The sequence below is a fragment of the Diabrotica virgifera genome, chromosome 6 (assembly GCF_917563875.1).
Source record: "Diabrotica virgifera virgifera chromosome 6, PGI_DIABVI_V3a".
NCBI classification, from domain to species: domain Eukaryota; kingdom Metazoa; phylum Arthropoda; class Insecta; order Coleoptera; family Chrysomelidae; genus Diabrotica; species Diabrotica virgifera.
The window spans coordinates 27,285,400-27,292,160 of NC_065448.1; the positions used below are offsets into that span (position 1 = coordinate 27,285,400).

The following is a 6,761-nucleotide window of genomic DNA, read 5'->3' on the forward strand; positions in this document are numbered from 1 at the left end:
TTTTAACTCCATTTTTTTTTTAAATACTAATCATTCTAAGCCCGTCAAACTTCTAGAACCTATTAATAATACATAAATAAAGAACACAAAATAAGGTCAATGACTAATGTTAATTAGGGTGGTGATTAGGGCGTTGATTCCGATCACTTTTTCGCTGAAAAAAAATAGAGACTGACATACTTTTCAATATAAGTCACTTAATTTTTGAGCTAAGGACTTGTTTTTTATTTCTGGATATAGATATTTTTAAATGCTTTAAAAGTTTGAACAAGTTATCCACGAAAAATGCATAGTTTTCCCGTCTTTTCACTTTGAAACTACAATATTTAGCATTTGACGAAGAAGAGCTAACATATAATAAAGTATAGCTCGATTACTATTGGTCTTAAAGAAAATTAAAAAAAAAACTGTTTTGTTTATTTTTTTAAAAGGTGCATTTTTGTTAAGTAAAGTTGTTGTTGCTAAACAACAATGTTTAATATTAGTTTAATTTCGCTCACGCGGTATCCCTAATAACACAAAACATTCCATGAATGTTCCTAGAATGTACACACAGGACATTGAAAACATTCCTGGAATGTCCCCAAATGCACACGAATGTCCCTGGAAAGTCCCAGGAAAGTGCTGTGTCAGCATTTTAAATATTCTTAGAATGTTCTGTTGGAACATTCCATGAATGTCTACGAATGTTCTTTGGACATTCACAGTCTATTTTTTAGACTGAATGTCTTGTTGGAACATTCCATGAATGTTCTTTGGACATTCACAGTATATTTTTAGACTGAATGTCTTGTTAGAACATTCCATGAATGTCTACGAACGTTCTTTGAACATTCACAGTATATTTTTTAGACATTCACTGAAATATATCGTCAGTAATGTGACAATACCTCCTATATGTCTTTTCATGAGGTTTGCAGGAGACGAAAAACATTTTTTAAGGTCACTTTCTGTTTTCGTACGTATTCTGACTTTTTTGTAGTAAATAGATAGTTGAATTTACTGCAAAACAAGTCAAAAAATATATGAAAACAGGAGGTGGCCGAAACAAGTTTTTAGTCTATCTTACAAATCTCTTGAAAAAAACAGATAGGAGGTATTGTCACATCGCTGACGATATGTGGCCATACCAAATAATACATCCTTGATAAATATAAAAAAAATTTATTGCAAAAAATCTTTACATACATTTTTTAATGTAATTTACTGACATTCCTAAATATTATAAAAAAATGTGTCACATTTGCTTTGTAAACCTTTCTTTTGCTTTTCGTAGCCACATATTCCGTTTCCTTTCTGGTTTTTTGTAGACCACTTCTCTCAGCTGATTCTAAAAGAAAATAAAATAAAAGGTAATTTTTCTATCCTTTACAATTAACAATCAGAAGAAATATTATTTACAGGTAATAATACGCATAAATAATAATAATAAAAAAATAAATATTAAATAATATTTAAATAAATAATAAATAATATTTAATAAATAAAATAATAATAATGAACATTTTGTATTTTGACAACGACATCCGACGTGGAAGTAGAAACCTTAATAAAATTATTTTTTCAAGTAAATTGTGGCTTATTTCCTCATTAGAATAGTTAATTACAAAAAAGCCACAAAGAAATAGATTTTTCACAAACAAATAAGTATTTAGTATTCATTATATTTATTGTTTTTATTATTTACTTTAATGTCCTACTGGTACATTATTTGACAAATAATGACATTTCGAAGTCTGTTAAGTACGATATAACGCCCTTGGGCATTAAATTTAAATAACGACTTAGATACTGTCAAGTTGACAAATATCAACCTAAGTAAAACTATGGTTACCACAATTATGTTACTACTGTTACTGGTAAATGTACTTATTTAAAAACTAATCAATTCAAAATTCATTCAAATTTTTCACATATAAAGAATAATTTAGTCAGACATTAAACGTTGAAGGCACCACAGGTATTATAATAATAACGCTTTCGGTCAACGTATATCCCTCAGGCCCTTGTTAAAAACACCATTGACCTCAAGCGTTATTATCCTTATAATACCCTTGGTACCTTAATAACTGTAACATAAGATTATACCTTAATTCTTGTTTTCTATTTCTGATGTTTTTATTTATTTACATTGAATATTAATCTGTTTTGTTGTATAATCTACTTCGCAATAATTATGTGATATATTTGACTTAAAATGAATTCAAAAATTTTTTGCAGTTGGGCAACAATGTCAACTTAGATCTCCGATGTAGATAATGAATTACAACAGTATCTATATTGTACAGACTGTATTATTAATTAGGTTATTTATTTATTTATTTATTGAAATATACATCCACCAGGTATAAACCCATAAAGGTGTACATAAGAAAACTACATACATTGACTGAACACTTGATGACAAAATATAAAATAAAATAAAGAATAACCAAAAATGTTTCTGTTGTTAATACACATACACAATAATAAACAAAGACCTTAATAAAGAAAAATAACATGGCATCAATTCGATAAGCTATTGTGTATTTCGCGTTTAAAGATGTTAAAACCAAGAAAAAAAATGCATATACCTGTGTGACATAAGCTATTGGAACAGCACAGTCTCTTAAACGAACAGATGAAAGTGAAATTCTGTCAATATCTTTTTCTAAAAAGTGTTTTGAACATACTCCTCTATTAACAAATCTGATCTATACTTCATGTCTTCTTCGCAGGATCTTCTGGAAAGCTAAAAATACAAAATATAGGCATTACTAAGCATTATTAACAAATTTTAGTTTTAAATAAAAAATATGATTAATGGACTCACAAAATATTATAAAACAGCTTAGAAATTGTTTATTAGTAAGTCGGTTCCCCAAACTCTGACACAACTGGCTAGTGATTTTAGTAGGTAATTTTTTTTGTTTTTGGCCAATTTTGCCAAAATTACAGTAATTATTAACTATTTAGTTATTATTTTTTTTTGCAATTTTACCAAATTGGCAAAATTATTTACTAAAATCACTAGCCAGTTGTACTGAGACTGAGTTTAGCAAATCGACTATAATATTCTGTGTATTCATTAGTTGGTACTGCATATTATAGTGTGTGGTCTACCATCCTATTTATAAAGGCATACATTAGCAAAAACGCAAAAAGAATTACTTTAGTTTTACAAATCCTATTGTTATTATCTCTATTTACTATTTTAGTTAGGAATAAGCGAAGTTATTGTGGCTTATTCACAATTATTATTAAAATAATAAATGGATATGACCAATTATTAACTTATAAAATAAAATAATAATTCTTCTGATTTATGCCTTTTATTCACTTTGTTATATCTAGGTTACTTAAAAGATTTTTTATGAATAGTATTATTAGGGTATTAATAGTATTAATTTATTTTCTGAAATACAGGGCATGCCTTCGTTTACATATTTGCATACTAACCTTTTAATAGGGCTTTTCATTTTCATTCACAGTCATTTGTTTGGAGCTTCTGTCATAATTGAAACGTTATTCCTGCAGATTTTTTTATCTACATTTGTTTCTGCTACTCCAACTGCGTTAAAAACAGGACACCATTTTATTCACTATGTTAATAATACTATTAAAGCTATTATAAAAGTATCCGAATTAAAAAAATATTCTTAAAAAGCACAAATAATACAAAGGTGGCAAGATGAAGATGCCAAGATGGCCGAAGCGAGGTCGTTGGTTGGTCGTTTTTAGTCACGTGATGCCCTCTCAAGCGCCATGCACAAAAATATATGCACGGCGAATTTGAAAATGAACGCAAAAGAAATAAATATAAATGCCTCTCTTGGGTTTTGCATAAGTTATAAGTATTTTTTTTATTAACAAAATCGCATTCCAAATTGAATATTCGCGAACAATAATTTTTATTACATTTGTATGTTTATAATATTGTATTAATTGAACTTGGAAAACTCTTTAAATTTGACATATTATTGCACTGTAGGCCTAAAGTGTCACTTAGTTTGTCTGGTATGTTATAAGTAATGTTGTATCTGTTACACGTATGTATTATTTCGCAACTTAAAATATATGAACATTGGTAGTATGTTCACAGAATGTCTTATGGTAACATTCCAGGAATAATTTAAACAGATGTTCACCGAATGTTCCCTAAATGTCCAGGACATTCAAATATTGATAGAACTTTGGTAGTACATTCCTGGAATGTTGTGTGTTGTTAGGGATATTAGTTTTAAGATATAGACTTTTAAATTTTTTCCTAAAATTCAATTATCTGTACGGATGCCGATACGTGCTTGCAAACTAACTTTCTAAATATAATCCTAACGTGTTCTTAAGAATTAAAACAATGACAGTACATAGTTAGAAATTTTTATCTCAGTCTTTGTTATCCAAAATTCCAAACCAGCCCCTTTCACGAGAAAGCCGGCTGACGTAAACTTTAACCAAAAAAGGAAATTCTGAAGGTCAAGTAAAACGGTTGCGATGAACGGGGGTTGGGGGGTGTTCTTGTGTTCGGGAGACAGTACAGTTGCAAGTGCCAGACGGGATAGTCGAAAAGTTGGAGCTCAACGCTCTCGGTTCCGCGCAAACCGGACTCTTTAATACGTGTTTAGTAACTAGTGCCAATTCTTTTTATGTTTTCGTGCTCATAGTGCGTTTATTGAGCTATTGCAAGCAAGCTATCGGCGTCCAAAATTTCGTTATTGTAATTGTTTTTTAGCAAATAGACTTAGTAAAAACGTTCCTTTCGCATATTTCATTTGTCCCAAAGCTTTGGTTGGTCCTTCGCATAAGTATAGAAAAAGTGAAACCATTTCCCTAAGGAAAGAAAATTCAGTTTTCCCGAGGGGAAAAACCAGCGACCTATGACTGGTGCGCGAAACAAAGGCACCAGGACGAAGTGTAAGGACAACAACACCTACATCTTCGCACAGTTGTTTTGAATGAACTAACTAACTAACTAAGTCGAGAATGAACTAACATCGGAAGTAGAAATCAACTCGGGAATCAGACAAGGAGATAGCTTGAGCCCGTTGCTTTTTAATTTAGTCATGGACAAAATCATAGAAAACATTAAAGGTACTGGTAAAGGATATAAGATGGCGGAAAACAAATAAAACTCCTCTGTTATGCTGACGACGCAATCTTAATCTCCGATAACGAGGATAACCTACAGCGAATGACACAAACTTTCAATACAGTGGCGAAGAACTACAACATGAAAATATCAACAGCCAAGACAAAATCCCTGGTAGTGTCAAGGGAATCCATAAGATGCAAATTAGTAATTAACAACGAACTAATTGAACAAGTCTCGAGATTCCAATACCTGGGAATCTAAATATGTATGTAGTTAACGGTAACTACATATAATATAACCGTTACCATATTAACTTGGTAACGGTTATGGATGAGATCCTAAGAGCATCTGATAAAGGTCAAATAAGTCTGATCGTTCTTTTAGATTTCTCCAAAGCGTTTGATACTGTAGATCATGAGTTGTTATGTTAAAAATTGTTGCGATACTATGGCATGGGTTTGATGCAGAGGAGATGTTAAAGAGAGCGTCCGAAAGCAAGCAAATAAAGCCAATTACGTGTCAGGATGTCTGAGGGATGTCATCTGGAGAAACAAAGATATGAGGCTGGAAGGGAAAGTAGTGAAAGTACGCATATACAAATCATGTGTAAGACCGATCATGACGTACGCGATAGAAACAAGATGTGACACAGCAGAAATCAAGAGGATACTGAGAACATCAGAAATGAGAACGCTGAGGTCAATAACTGGGAAAACACTGAGAGACAGAATACCGAACGATAGAATAAGAGATCTCTGTCACATACAACATACAAGATATAGTACGGTGGGGAAGACAGAGACGACGAGAGTGGAATCAGCATGTAACGAGAATGGACAGCGAGAGAATAGCCCGTTTAGCCAAGGATTCGAAGCTAACAGGAAGGCCCTTTAAAAGGTGACGAGATAGCTGGCAGTCAACATCACAGCTACGAATACAAGCTCAAAATCGGTAAGGAACAGGCCAAGAGGCCTATTATAAGAAGAAGAAGGAGAAGAAAGTTGTTTCGATAAAACGAAAACTTTTGGAGTTATTAGCAGAAAACTTATTAAAAACATTGATTTTTCGATATAAAACTAACACTTTCGATAGCGAATAAATCGAAAACTATTAATTTTATCAAAAAATGTATAGAACGTTTTTTGCTTAGAATGAACGTTTTTACCAACTTTTGTGGTCAAAATATAATAAAAAATTTCCACCCCCGAGATGGGGTGGCAACCACCCCCATGGTAAAATCGCCTTTCGGCATCATGTAGCTTTTGATCCTTGGACTATCCATTACTTATTCTCAAATTTTCAAGCAAGTCGATCCATTCTGTAAAAATTGCGAGGTTTTGTCCTATTTTAAGCTTCATTACTTGGACTATAACAAGCTTATTAAGTGAGTATATTAGTGTATTTTGGTTGCATTACAGCTGAACTCAATAAATGATATTGAGAGATAAGAAGGTGTAATTATGTTCAAAAGAATAATGGATGGCTAACGTCTTCATATTGGGCTAAAGACGTCAACCTAAAACCTGCTTTGAGACACAAAGGTATTGGAGGCTGATTGGCATTAGTAACGCTGGACCGATTTTTCATTCGGGAAAAACAGGCTGTACAAAGGAGTCGTAAATCATAGAATAAGGTTAAAAGGAAAGTGAAGCTATTATGTGAGTAGGGTTGAAATTAAAATACGAGGGTT

General features: G+C 31.9%; 1 long non-coding RNA gene across 1 annotated transcript; it reads right to left on the reverse strand.

Moving 5' to 3' along the window:
• Positions 1–1,148: 1,148 nt before the first annotated feature.
• Positions 1,149–4,208, reverse strand: LOC126887396 (uncharacterized). Its single transcript, XR_007699049.1, has 3 exons — positions 3,439–4,208; positions 2,574–2,731; positions 1,149–1,330 (listed from the first exon to the last, which is right to left on the reverse strand). It is a non-coding gene; the product is annotated as an uncharacterized LOC126887396 (long non-coding RNA).
• Positions 4,209–6,761: the final 2,553 nt, after the last annotated feature.